A 14,675-nucleotide genomic window follows, 5' to 3' on the forward strand; every position below is an offset into this window, starting at 1 on the left:
AAATTTGAGGTTAATCAGACTTGATTTAATAAGTTTCGGTACCGAATGAAGAAGTTGGAAATTTTAAGTTTCATTAAGCTTGAATTGGAGGATGATTCGAGGTTTTAGAGTTGTTTGATGTGATTTGATGTTTCGACTAAGTTCGTATGATATTTTGGGACTTGTTGGTATAATTGGTTGAGGTCCCGAGGGGCTCGGGTGAATTTCGGACGACTAACAGATCACTTTTGGCCTTTGGAACACTGTTGATAGCTGCTGGTATTTTCTTCTGGTATCCTTATACGCGATCGCGTAAGTTGGTCTGCGATCGCATAGAGTAATTTAGGCAGAGGTGGATTTGTTCTACGCGATCGCGTGAATGGGGTTGCGATCGCGTAGGGTTAATTTAGGCAGCTGGGAATTTGTTCACTGCAATCGCGTAGGTTGGGCCAGTGTATGCATCGCAATCGCGTGTCATTGTTTGCGATCGCGTAGGGGAAATTTGAGAGGAAGCTGGGCCACGCGTTTGTGCTACACGATCGCATGAATAGGGATGTGATCGCGTAGAGTCAGAACTTGGTGCATCGCGATCGCGTGGGACTTGATGCGATCGCGTAGGGTTAATGTTTGGTCAGAAAATTTGTGCTACGCGATCGCGTGAGGAAGTTCGCGATCGCATAGAAGAAATCACTGGGCAGAGAGTTTAAGTTCTGAAAATGGGACTTCCCATTTTCCATTTTTAACGATTTAGAGCTCGGATTTAGGCGATTTTTGGGAGATTTTCAGAGAAAACAACGGGGTAAGTGTTCTTAACTCAATATTGGTTAAATTACCTGAATCCATCACTATTTTTATCATTTAATTGGTGAATTGAGTTGAAAAAGTTTGAAAATCCTCTTGGATAGATTTGAGGATTTGAGGGCCGAATTGTTATCGGAATTTAGTGATTTTGGTATGGGTAGACTCGTGGTTGAGTGGGAGTTCATATTTCGTAACTTTCACCGGATTCCGAGACGTGGGTCCCACAGACAAATTTTTAATTAATTTTGGAATTTTTATTGAAAATGTAGTATTTTCTTATAGAATTGATTCTTATAATTTTTAGTGATTGTATCGAATTATTTTGGCTAGATTCGAGCCAGACAGAATTGGATAATCGTGAAAAAGGCCTTATAGTGGATTAAATTGGAGCAAGACGAGGTAAGTCTCTTGTCTAATCTTGTGAGGGAAAAATTACCTCATAGGTGATTAAAATTAAATAATTGTTGCTAATTGTGGGGGGTTACGTATGCACGAGGTGACGAGAGTACGTGCGTAGCTACCATTAATGCTAAAGTCCGGGTGGTTTAGGACTCAAAGCATGAAATACTTGTGTAAATTGTATTCCTTATTTAATTAATATTACTTATATATATATATATATATATTTGTTTAATTAATATTACTTGATATATATATATATATATATTGTGAATTGTTAGCTAAAAATATTAAAGGATGGAAATCTCATATACTTGATTTTCTGTTTAAATTAATTAATTGTTAAGAGAAATTGTTCTTCCTCCCGAATTTATCTTATAATAAATATACTCTCCTTCCGGAGGCACATAAGAAAATGTCATCCTTTCTTATAGAGCGGGCCGAACGCCTCGGTAGGATAAATGCATCTATGGATCGCGCCCCACGTCCCTCGACAGTGTACACGACACTCTGGATCGGGTCGTACGTCCTCGACAGAAATCGTGCTTAATAATAATAATAATTACGCGATACTTAAATAGCTTATTTCAGCTTGCGAAGCTAATTGATAAATTGGAAAAATCCTTAAAATTTAATGAATCATTATCCTTGCTTGTTAAAGAATTAATTGTTATTCCTGTAAATGATATTTAATTGATAAATTGGAAAGTATTTGAATTGAAGGAATTTAATTGATATATTGAGAATTATTGCATTTGAAGGAATTTGATTAATTCCGCTGGTTAAATAAATAATATAAATTCTATAAATCATGCTAATTTAAATATCCTAGTTGTATTTCAATTATTATTATTGACCCATAGTGAGTGTCAAAGTCGGCAATCTCGTCTCTACCACTTAGAGATTAGGCTTGATACTTACTGGGTACACGTTGTTTACGTACTCATACTACACTTGCTGCACTTTTGTGCACGAACTGAGGAAAGTCCTAGTGGGGGACCTATCGTCTTACACCCACGTTATCCAGGGGCATAGTGGTGAGCTGTTTCTCTAATCCGTTCTGCAACTACTAGTGTCTCTCTTTGTATTTTTCATTCTATCTATTTTTATTTCAGACAGTATTAGAGATTTTGTATAATCTACTAGATGCTCATACACTTGTGACACCAGGTCTTGGCACACACATTGGTAGAATTTGGGTTTATTTATATTTTCTTGGTTTTAAATTTTATCAATGTATGCTTAATTTATTAGTTGGCTTGTCTAGCTGTAGTGTTGGGCGCCATCACGACTTATAGGTGAAATTGGGTCGTGACAACATGGTATCAGAGCACTAGGTTCACGTAGGTCTCACAAGTTATGAGCAGGCCTAATAGAGTCTTGCGGATCGGTATGGAGACGTCTGTACTTATCTCCGAGAGGCTATAGGGTGTTAGGAAATTACCTTTCTTCATATTCCATCGTGCAATTGATGTAGTTCTAAATGTCCTTCTCTTATTCTCTCTCAGATGGTGAGAACGCGCTCGAATGAGGTTCCAGACCAGGGAAGAGCTACTCCCCCAGTTGCTAGAGGCCGAGGCAGAGGCCGAGGGAGGGCTCCAGCTCGTGGTAGAGGGTGAAGAAGTCCCAGGACTATTCCGGTTATGCCGCCAGTGGGTCCAGCAGAGAATCCCATTATTGAGGAGCAAGGTTAGGTGCCTGTGGCAGAGCCAGTTCCGGTGGATTTCACATCTGCATCGGGATTTCAGGATGTCATGGGTCGTATGCTGCGGTTCATGGATAATATGACTCAGGTCGGTTTATTTCCGGCAGACCCAGCCATATCTCAGGTGGGCGGGGGAGCACAGACCCCTACCGCGCAAGCTCATGGACAGGCAGCTGTTGTATATTATACCCAGGGTGCACTACCCGTGGGTGGAGCCCAGCCAGTGGTAGCGCTACACCTGAGCCTAGGCCAGCTGTAGCTGCTGATCCTCAGAAACTATTGGACAGATGGAGTAGACTACATCCTCCTGTCTTCGGGGGTGATAGACTGTACAACATAAGGATATTAGAGTCTTATGGAGTAGACTTTGCTACTTTTTAGCTAGAGGGCAGAGCCCGTAGATGGTGGCAGTCTTATGCTCTTGGCAGACCAGTAGATTCTCCTCCCATGACTTGGGACAGGTTTACCCGTATCTTCTTGGACAGGTATATTCCACCCTCCCAGAGGGAAGAGTTGCGATTTTAGTTTGAGCAGCTCCAGCAGGGTCAGATGTCAGTGACTGATTATAAGGCGAGGTTTTCTGAATTATCTCGCCATGCACTTATGATACTCCCTACTGAGGCGGAGAGAGTGCAAAAGTTTGTAGCTGGTTTACATACTGGTATTCAGGCCACTATGGCTCGAGAGGTTGAGATGGGTACTTCTTATGAGCAAGTTGTGGAGATAGCTCGAAGGATTGAGGGTGTGTGTCAGCGGAGCCGAGAGCAGATTATGAGAGATAAGCGGTTCAGGTACACTGGAGAGTTTAGAGGTGTTCCGTCTGGGGGCAGAGGTCAGTTCGTGAGGGGGCAGTCCAGTAGACCCCCATATCCAGCACTACCACCTCCTCGAGGTGCTCTAGTGCGACCTTATCTCAGTGCTATACCAGAGAGTTCCTACCGCCCACCAGCTATTCAGGGTCCTCCCAGTGGGTATTCAGTTCCCCAGGGCCAGACACTTAGTCAGCAACCCATCACACCAAAGAGTTGTTACGAGTGCGGGGATCCCAGTCACATGCGGAGGTTTTGTCTTAGGCTTCGGGGTAGACCAGTACATCAGGGTCAGCAGCCTATGCTTACCGGACCAGTTGCTCCACCAGTAGTCCGACCACCAAGAGGTGGAGGGCAGGTGGGTAGGGGTCGTCCTAGAGGTGGAGGTAAGCCAGGCGGAGGCTAGCCACTTGGCGCTCCAGCTCGGTTCTATGCTTTTCCGACTAGACCAGATGCAGAGGCCTCAGATGCTGTGATTACAGGTATTATTTCTGTTTGCGGCAAAGATGCCTCAGTATTATTTGATCCAGGATCCACGTATTCATATGTGTCGTCTCTATTTGCTCCATTCCTGGGTGTTTCTTGTGAGTCCTTGAGTACTCCTGTTTATGTGTCCACTCCTGTAGGCGATTATGTTATTGTGAACCGGATCTACCGGTCCTGTATTATTACATTATGTGGTTATGAAACTAGAGCAGATCTCTTATTGCTCGAGATGATCGATTTTGAAATTATTCTAGATATGGACTGGTTATCTCCATATCATGCTATTCTAGATTGTCATGCCAAAACTGTTACCTTGGCTAATACATCTTTGCCTAGGCTGGAGTGGAAGGGTTCATCGATTAGTTCATTTAATCGGGTTATTTCTTTTATAAAGGCTCAACACATGGTTGAGAAGGGTTGTTTGGCTTATCTAGCCTATGTTCGGGATACTACTGCAGAGACTCCGGCTATTGATTTAGTGCTAGTAGTTCGGGAGTTCTCCGATGTATTTCCTTCCGATCTTCCAGGTATACCACCTGATCGTGATATTGATTTTTGTATTGACTTGGCTCTAGATACCCAGCCTATATCTATCCCACCGTATCGCATGGCTCCGAAAGAATTGAAAGAACAACTTGAAGAGTTACTAGCCAAAGGGTTCGTCAGACCGAGTGTATCGCCTTGGGGTGCACCGGTATTATTTGTGAAAAATAAGGATGGAACAATGCGGATGTGTATTGATTATCGCCAATTGAACAAAGTCACTATTAAGAACAAGTACCTATTGCCGCGTATTGATGATCTATTTGACCAGTTGCAGCGTGCTAGGGTGTTCTCTAAGATCAACTTGAGGTTGGGGTATCATAAGTTGAAGATTCGAGATTCGGATGTTCCAAAAACTGCTTTCCGTACTAGATATGGTCATTATGAATTTCTGGTAATGTCTTTCGGTTTATCTAATGCCCCGACAACATTTATGGATCTGGTAAACAGGGTATTCAGGCCATATATTGATTCGTTTGTCATTGTCTTCATTGATAACATTTTGATCTACTCGCGCATCAAGGAGGAACATGAGCAGCATATGAGAGTAGTGCTTCAGACATTTCGGGAACAAAAGCTATATGGTAAGTTTTCTAAATGTGAGTTTTGGCTAGAGTCTGTAGCATTTTTGGGACATATTGTATCGGGCGAAGGTATTAAAGTTGATCCCAAAAAGATTGAGTCAGTTCAGAATTGGCATCGTCCCACTTCGGCGACTGAGATCAGGAGTTTTCTGGGTTTAGCAGGTTATTGTCGCCGGTTTGTGGAAGGTTTTTCATCTATTGCAGCACCTTTGACAAAATTAACCCAGAAGGGTGTTCAATTCCGATGGTCCGATGATTGTGAGTCAAGCTTTCAGAATCTTAAGACATCATTGACTACAACACCAGTGTTAGTGTTACCTTCCAATTCGGGAATGTATACAGTGTATTGCGATGCTTCATGCGTTGGTTTGGGTTGTGTCTTAATGCAGGAAGGGCGAGTTATTGCATATGCTTCACGTTAGTTGAAGCCCCACGAGCAGAATTATCCGGTACATGATTTGGAGTTAGCTGCGATTGTTTACGCTCTTAAGATTTGGAGGCATTATCTTTATGGGGTGTCTTGTGAAGTTTACACTGATCATCGTAGTTTGCAACATTTGTTCAAGCAGAGGGACCTAAATTTGAGACAACGCAGATGGCTTGAGTTACTGAAAGATTATGATATTACTATCCTATATCATCCGGGCAAGGCAAATGTGGTTGCAGACGCCTTGAGTAGAAAGGCGGAGAGTATGGGTAGTTTGGCTTTCATTACAGCAGAGGAGAGGCCATTAGCTTTGGATATTCAATCCTTGGCTAACCGACTTGTGAGGTTGGACATTTCAGAGCCCAGCCGAATTCTTGCATGTGTTATAGCTCAATCTTCACTATTTGAGCAGATCAAGGCTCGCCAGTATGATGATCCACACCTAATGGTTCTTCGAGAAATGGTACTATGGGGTGGTGCCAAGGAAATTACTATTTGAGCGGATGGTGTTCTGCGACTCTGGGATCGTCTATGTGTTCCTAATGTGGATGGACTGAGGAAAAAGATCCTAGAGGAGGCACACAGTTCTCGGTATTCTATTCATCCAAGTTCTACGAAGATGTATCGTGATTTGAGGCAACATTATTGGTGGAGGCAAATGAAAAAGGACATAGTTAAGTATGTAGCTAGGTGTCTAAATTACTAGCAAGTTAAATATGAGCACCAGAGGCCAGGTGGACTACTTCAGCAGATGACTATACTAGAGTGGAAATGGGAACGCATCACTATGGACTTTGTAGTTGGGTTGCCGCAGACCTTGATGAAGTTTGATGTAGTTTGGGTCATTATTGATAGGTTGACCAAATCAACACATTTTATTCATGTTATGACTACGTATACTTCAGAGAGGTTATCCCAGATTTATATTCAGGAGATAGTTCGGTTGCACGGTGTGCCTATTTCCATCATATCAGATAGATGCCCTCAGTTTACTTCACATTTATGGAGAGCCGTACAGAGTGAGTTGGGGACCCGTGTAGAGCTCAGCACAGCCTTTCATCAGCAGACCGACGGGCAGTCAGAGCGGACAGTGCAGATTTTTGAGGATATGCTCAAGGCATGTGTGATTGACTTTAGAGGTCAGTGGGATCGTTTCCTGCCTTTGGCCGAGTTTGCTTATAATAACGTTTACCAATCCAGCATCGAGATGGATCCATTTGAGGCTTTATATGGCCGTCGATGCCGTTCACCTATCAGATAGTTTGAGCCCGGTGAGGCTAAGTTATATGGTATTGATTTGGTAAGGGATGCCTTGGAAAAGGTAAAGTTGATTCAGGAGCGACTTCGTACAGCACAGTCCCGACAGAAGAGCTACGCGGATCAGAAAGCGTGTGATATATCATTTATGGTAGGTGAAAAAGTTCTCTTGAAGGTTTCGCCGATGAAGGGAATTATGAGATTCGGGAAGAAGGGCAAGTTGAGCCCAAGGTTTATAGGCCCATTTGAGGTGTTGAGACGAGTTGGGGAGGTTGCTTATGAGCTTGCATTTCCTCCCAGTCTATCGGGAGTTCATCCGGTTTTCCATGTATCTATGCTCCGGAAGTATCATGCTGACCTATCACATGTGTTGGACTTTAGCACAGTTCAGCTAGATAAGAGTTTGGGTTATGAAGAAGAGCCATTTTCCATTGTTGATAAACAAGTTCGCCAGTGGAGGTCCAAGAGGATTTCTGTAGTAAAGGTCCAGTAGAGGGGCCAACCAGTCGAGGAAGCGACTTGGGAGGCCGAGGAAGACATGCGGAGTAGATATCCACACTTATTCAGCACTCCAGGTACAATTCTAAACCCGTTCGAGGACGAACGTTTGTTTAAGAGGTGGAGAATGTAATGACCCAACAGGTCATTTTAACTTTTAGAACCTTGTTCCCTAAAAAACAACTTCCCATATGTGCTTTTAATGATTTATGACTTGCGGGGATGGTTGGTTCGGGATTTGAAAGTGTTTGGGTTGAAACCGGAACACTTGGTTCCTTAAGTTGTCCTTAAAGTGCTAAGTTTGACTTCGGTCAACATTTTGAGAAAACGACCCCGGAATAGAATTTTGATGCTTCCAACAGCTCCGTATGGTGATTTTGGACTTAGGAGCGTGTTCCGAATTTTATTTGGAAGTCCGTAGTTAAATTAGGCTTGAAATGGCTAAAATAGGAATTTAAGTTTGGAAGTTTGATCGGGGAGTTGACTTTTTGATATCGGAGTCGGAATCCAGTTCTGAAAATTTTCATAGCTCCGTTATATCATTTATGACTTGTGTGCAAAATTTGAGGTCAATCAGACTTGTTTTGATAGGTTTCGGTACCGAATGAAGAAGTTGAAAATTTTAAGTTTCATTAAGCTTGAATTGGAGGATGATTCGTGGTTTTAGCACTGTTTGATGTGATTTGAGGTTTCGACTAAGTTCGTATGATGTTTTGGGACTTGTTGGTATAATTGGTTGAGGTCCCGAGGGGCTCGGGTGAATTTTGGATGACTAACGGATCACTTTTGGCCTTTGGAACACTGCTGATAGTTGTTGGTATTTTCTTCTGGTATCCTTATACGCGATCGCGTAAGTTGGTGTGCGATCGCGTAGAGTAATTTAGGCAGAGGTGGATTTGTTCTACGCGATCGTGTGAATGGGGTTGCAATCGCGTAGGGTTAATTTGGGCAGCTGGGAATTTGTTCACTGCGATCGCATGGATACGTCCGCGATCGCGTAGGTTGGGCCAGTGTGTGCATCGCGATCACGTGTCATTGTTTGAGATCGCGTAGGGGAAATTTGAGAGGAAGCTGGGCCACGCGTTTGTGCTACGCGATCGCGTGAAGAGGGATGCGATAATGTAGAGTTAGAACCTGGTGCATCGACATCGCGTGGGACTTGATGCGATCGCGTAGGGTTAATGTTTGGTCAGAAAATTTGTGCTACGCGATCGCGTGAGGAAGTTCGCGATCACGTAGAAGAAATCACTGGGCAGAGAGTTTAAGTTCTGAAAATGGGACTTCGTCCCATTTTCCATTTTTAACGATTTGGAGCTCGAATTTAGGCTATTTTTGGGAGATTTTCAGAGAAAACAACGGTGTAAGTGTTCTTAACTCAATATTGGTTAAATTACCCGAATCCATCACTATGTTTATCAATTAATTGGTGAATTGAGTTGAAAAAGTTTGAAAACTCTCTTGGATAGATTTAAGGATTTGAGGGCCGAATTGTTATTGGAATTTAGTGATTTTAGTATGGGTAGACTCGTGGTTGAGTGGGTGTTCATATTTCGTAACTTTCGTCGGATTCCGAGATGTGGGTCCCACGGACGAATTTTTAATTAATTTCGGATTTTTTTTTATTGAAAATGTAGTATTTTCTTATAGAATTGATTCTTATAATTTTTAGTGATTGTATCGAATTATTTTGGCTAGATTCGAGCTAGACAGAGTTGGATAATCGTGGAAAAGGCCTTATAGTGAATTAAATTGGAGCAAGACAAGGTAAGTCTCTTGTCTAATCTTGTGAGGGAAAAATTACCTCATAGGTGATTAAAATTAAATAATTGTTGCTAATTGTGGGGGGCTACGTACGCACAAGGTGACGAGAGTCCGTACGTAGCTACTATTAATGCTAAAGTCCGGGTAGTTTAGGACTCAAAGCATGAAATACTTGTGTAAATTGTATTCCTTGTTTAATTAATATTACTTGATATATATATATATATATATCTAAAAATATTAAAGGATGAAAATCTCATATACTTGATTTTTTGTTTAAATTAATTAATTGTTAAGAGAAATTATTCTTCCTCCCGAATTTATCTTATAATAAATATACTCTCCTTCCGGAGGCACATAAGAAAATGTCATCCTTTCTTATAGAGCGGGCCGAACGCCTCGGCAGGATAAATGCATCTATGGATCGCGCCGCACGTCCCTCGGCAGTGAACACTACACTCTGGATCGGGCCGTACGTCCTCGGCAGAAATCGTGCTTAATAATAATAATAATTACGCGATACTTAAATAGCTTATTTTAGCTTGCGAAGCTAATTGATAAATTGGAAAATCCTTGAAATTTAATGAATTATTATTCTTGCTTGTTAAAGAATTAATTATTTTTCCTGTAAATAATATTTAATTGATAAATTGGAAATTATTTGAATTGAAGGAATTTAATTAATATATTGAGAATTGTTGCATTTGAAAGAATTTGATTAATTCCGCTGGTTAAATAAATTATTTTAAATTCTGTAAATCATGCTGATTTAAATATCCTAGTTGTATTTCAATTATTATTATTGACCCATAGTGAGTGTCAAAGTCGGCCATCTCGTCTCTACCACTTCGAGATTAGGCATGATATTTACTGGGTATACGTTGTTTACGTACTCATACTACACATGCTGCACTTTTGTGCAGGAACTGAGGCAAGTACTAGTGGGGGGAGGGGGTCTATCGTCTTACACCCACGTTATCCAGGGGCATAGTAGTGAGCTGTTTCTCTGATCCGTTCTGCAGCTACTAGTGTCTCTCTTTGTATTTTTTATTTTGTCTATTTTTATTTCAGACAGTATTTGAGGTTTTGTATAATCTACTAGATGCTCATACACTTATGACACCAGGTCTTGGCACACACATTGGTAGAGTTTGGGTTTATTTATATTTTCTTGGTTTTAAATTTTATCAATGTATGCTTAATTTATTAGTTGGCTTGCCTAGCTGTAGTGTTGGGAGCCATCACGACTTATATGTGAAATTGGGTCGTGACAAATATCACTTGGAGACTGACTCCTTCGTCTCCTCTACCCTGTGTTCCTTGGCTACCAGATCGGCCCTTTCCGCGTACACTCCAATCGGGATCTGCGCCTAGGTCCGCATTTAGAGCAACGTGCTAACTGACATCGACTGGGTTGACAACTAGTGCTCCTCCGAGATTAGCCTGTGGTACCTCGAATCCTTGAGCAATCACATTTTTATTTTTCCCATGGAATCTGAGGCCATTGTCACCGTGTGTGGATGCGTTTTGTGAGTTTGACATGTTTTAACTGAAAGCAAAAATACTTGACAAGAACAAGTGTAAAATAGTATGTTTTACCAGAATCAGTACTGAACAATCACTATTATCCTTAGCCCCACGGTGGGCGTCAAACTGTTTACCCTAAAAATCGAGTAACAATTAAACTTATATTGTGGTTTTAATGATACGTGATTTAATCTAATACCAACTGATAAACAAAGAATTAAATAGATAAATTAGACAATAAGATAAATCAAACCAGTATGCAAGTGGAGTCTCGACCTCGATTCGGGACAGTCTCGAGATAGAGCAGTAATAACAGTAAAGAATGGAACAACAATGATGAACAGTAATTGAAATAAAGAGAATATCGGAAGTATGGATTCTTATCAGTGAATAATGATCATTACAAGTGAATGGGATCCCTCTTTATATAATAGAGGAATTCTAAATAAGGTACAATTCTAATTACAGAAGTAAACTCCATGATTGGCACCAATAACCACTTTGATTTGATCTGTTCCGGGATTTTCGCCATAATCTTCGATCGATTACTGATATCTCACCATTTCGTTATTACGCCTTACTCGAAGTCAGTCATGCTTGGCCTCGATTGTTGCTGACCTCGATCTCAACGGACACTTCGATCTCCAGGCTCGATGTCCTATTTTCGAGCCCGAGTCCGACCCATTACGAGGCTACCCTCGGGGAAACTCCCCTGCCAATGAAATCGGGTATGCCCGATTTCGACCGTATACAATACTGAATACCGAAGTACCGAACCGTACTTCATAAATACCGTACCTAAGTACCAACCCTCCCGCTCCCCCCAATCCAATAGTACACATTCTCAACACCATTTTCTTATAATTCCGTTAAAGATGTATGGGTAAAATTTGGATACGGTACATGGCACAGTGAAATAATGACATGTGTTAGGTTTCGAAGTCAAGAGTCAGAAGCAGATGAGTTGCGACTAGGGCTGTCAATGGATATTTGAAAACCGACTAAACCGACCGAACCGATTTTTAGGTTTCTATTAAAGAAATCGTAAGTTTTTATATAAATCTATAACCGCACCAATAATTAGGGTAGGTTTTTAATTTTATGAAAATAAATCGAAAAAATACCGAACCGTACAGAATAAATTTTACATGTGAAAAATAAATTTATATAGTAAGTTTAAAAATAACAATGCATTAAAATATTTTCTTTGGGCCTTGGAATTATGAATACTGTTACAAGCCAACAAGTAATTAAACTCAAAATACTAATTCCTAAAACTTTTTTTTTATAAGTACTAATTCCTAAAACCTACTATGCTACTTCTACTTAAACTAAGTTATTTCAAGTATCTTCATTAGCAAGACACAAAGCAAACTATAATGTATTGAATATGTTTCCTTTCATATAACTTAAATTTATCTTTTTGAATATTTAATCTTCTATAGACTTTATTCTTGAGTCCCAGTTTGATTAATATCTTTCCACTCGTGTGATTTAAATTTTTTTTGCCTTTGTTTGGTTTCTTTTATGTTGTTGTAGAATAGTTGCTGGATCTATACTCTAGCCATCTTTCATTTTTTTTAATTCATCACCCTTTAAACAGTAAAATGTCTAGAGAGTTTTGCTAAGTCCTATAAAAGAACATATATTATTGCATTCGACTTCTACTGGTGAATTTTTCATGATATTTAAAAAAATACCGAAAATTAATCGAACCGTACCGATACTGAAGAGTAACCGACATGATTGGGACGGTTTCGAAAAGTCTAATTTTGGTTATACATAATAGAATAATCGAAAAATTAGTATGGTATAAATTTTATAAAATAACCGGCCGAACTGAAACATTGATACCCCTAGTTGCGACCGAAGCTATCCCTCAATTTTGGCGTGGAACTAGTCGAAGGGACGTAGGCTGGAAATAGGTTGAAGCTTCTCGAAGACTTGTTTAATCAAATTTGAACCCTTCCAAAAATCATGGTCTATACTAGCGGTGTTCGTCGATCGGTACGGTATGGTATTTAGACATTTCGATTCGGTATTTTCGGTATTCGGTTTCTTAAAATGCTATACAAATACCGTACCTAATTAAATTCGGTATGGTTTGGTTTTTCTCCTTTCGATTTCGGTTTATTCTGTTTGAATACTAACTAGTGCATAGAGTCATAAACGATAATATTCTTAATTAAAGTACTCGAAAGTTCAAAACTAAAAACGTTTATTGACAAAAATTTTGTCCAAAATCAGCAAATACCAACCCACATAGAGAAAACTGTACATAAAAGAATAAATTGATCATTAGAAATGTCTTGTTACTTGCTTAGAGTTAATTGATGAACTTAAAGAATAAAGAAAAGTAAAATTTTAGATTTCTTATATTTATGTTATTAACTAATAATATGTGTATTGTGTAATATAATATATATTTCGGTACGGTATCAGTATTTCGGTATTTTATTTTAAACTACCAAATACCATACCTAATACCAATTATTTTTAAAATTTAAACCAAAAACCAAAATATGAAATACCAAATATAAAATTTTTTGATTTCGGTACGGTAATTCGGCATTTACCGAATTACGGACAACCTAGTCTATACCTTTGAAGAGGTCAATATCCCATTCCGCACAATCCACTCTCCCTAACATGCAGCCTTAGGGGTCGGAACCGCCACCCATTCTCCTAGCTATAAATACCTAGCTATCCCTACTTGTAAAGATCATCGAATAGTGACAGAAATCTTCTTTACAAACGAAGTAACTTCCAACTAGGATTTTTCTCTACAGTCTCTCCATCTGTCAAACCATTCGGAGATTGGAAATCAATAAGAATTTCTTGCTCTTTATAACTCTGCTGAATTTATTTTCGTCTTAAGTGTTTGTTATTATTTTATATGTCCATTTTGAATCAGTCGAGTTGCTCTGGTGGCCTTTAAAGTATAAACTCAATTGTCTAATCTAAAACCGATTTTTGGGTCAAACAAAAGGGCAAGTGCACAAATAGCCATTTTCAGGTATGCTCTTATATTTAAAACTAAAATTTAAATTGAAATTTTAAACTAAAACTTTTAAATTCGGGACAATTCAGGATATTATTGTCCTAAAAAATTAAACTGAAAAACTAAAATTCACGACGCACCGCCTAATTCCTAAATAACAGCCTTTTAGTGGTTACCGTATGTCATTTCTACCAAACAAAAGAGACGTACCATGTATACTTAGATAAAAAATAATTGCTTATAGAAGAAAAATGTGTAACGGATTCGTATATCCTATTTCTTTCTTCCTTTCCATAATTCTAAAACAAGAAGAACAAAATTTATTCATCTAGAAAGATTGTGATAATATATATGTAGTAATTACACGATTTCAGATATTATACATTTCACATGCGCTCATTATATGTGCGTTAGCAATTCTCAAATTGAAGGGAAAAAAGCATTATATAAGGGAATTACCCAAGTTACAACAGAGATGCAAATATCCTACTATTTACGAGTTATTATTGTGTCAAAAATTGGTTAATAAGAATCCTAGTCCAACTTTTACTTGAATTGTGCAAAGTGCTATAAAATCTGACTAAAATCACAATATTTTTTCATCATTGTCCATGGCAGTGATGAATCTGAAACCTATATTTAAGGGTGGAGGATTAAATCCATCCTACCACGTTCTTCGGTGGTGGCATGTATATTACATAGTTATAAGTATTCCAAAACCGAAAAGATTTCCTAGTGCTATTTAGTCTATCATACGTTAACACAACATATTTGTTATTTAGTCTTCCCTAAGAAAGTTAAGGACAGTGCTTCCTATATCAAAAGACCTTTCAGATTATTTCCACTTCAAAATTTAGCAGACGTTGCATGCTTGGCTTTTGACCCAACAATGATCATC

The sequence above is a fragment of the Nicotiana tomentosiformis genome, chromosome 11 (assembly GCF_000390325.3).
Source record: "Nicotiana tomentosiformis chromosome 11, ASM39032v3, whole genome shotgun sequence".
In the NCBI taxonomy this organism is placed as follows: Eukaryota; Viridiplantae; Streptophyta; class Magnoliopsida; order Solanales; family Solanaceae; genus Nicotiana; species Nicotiana tomentosiformis.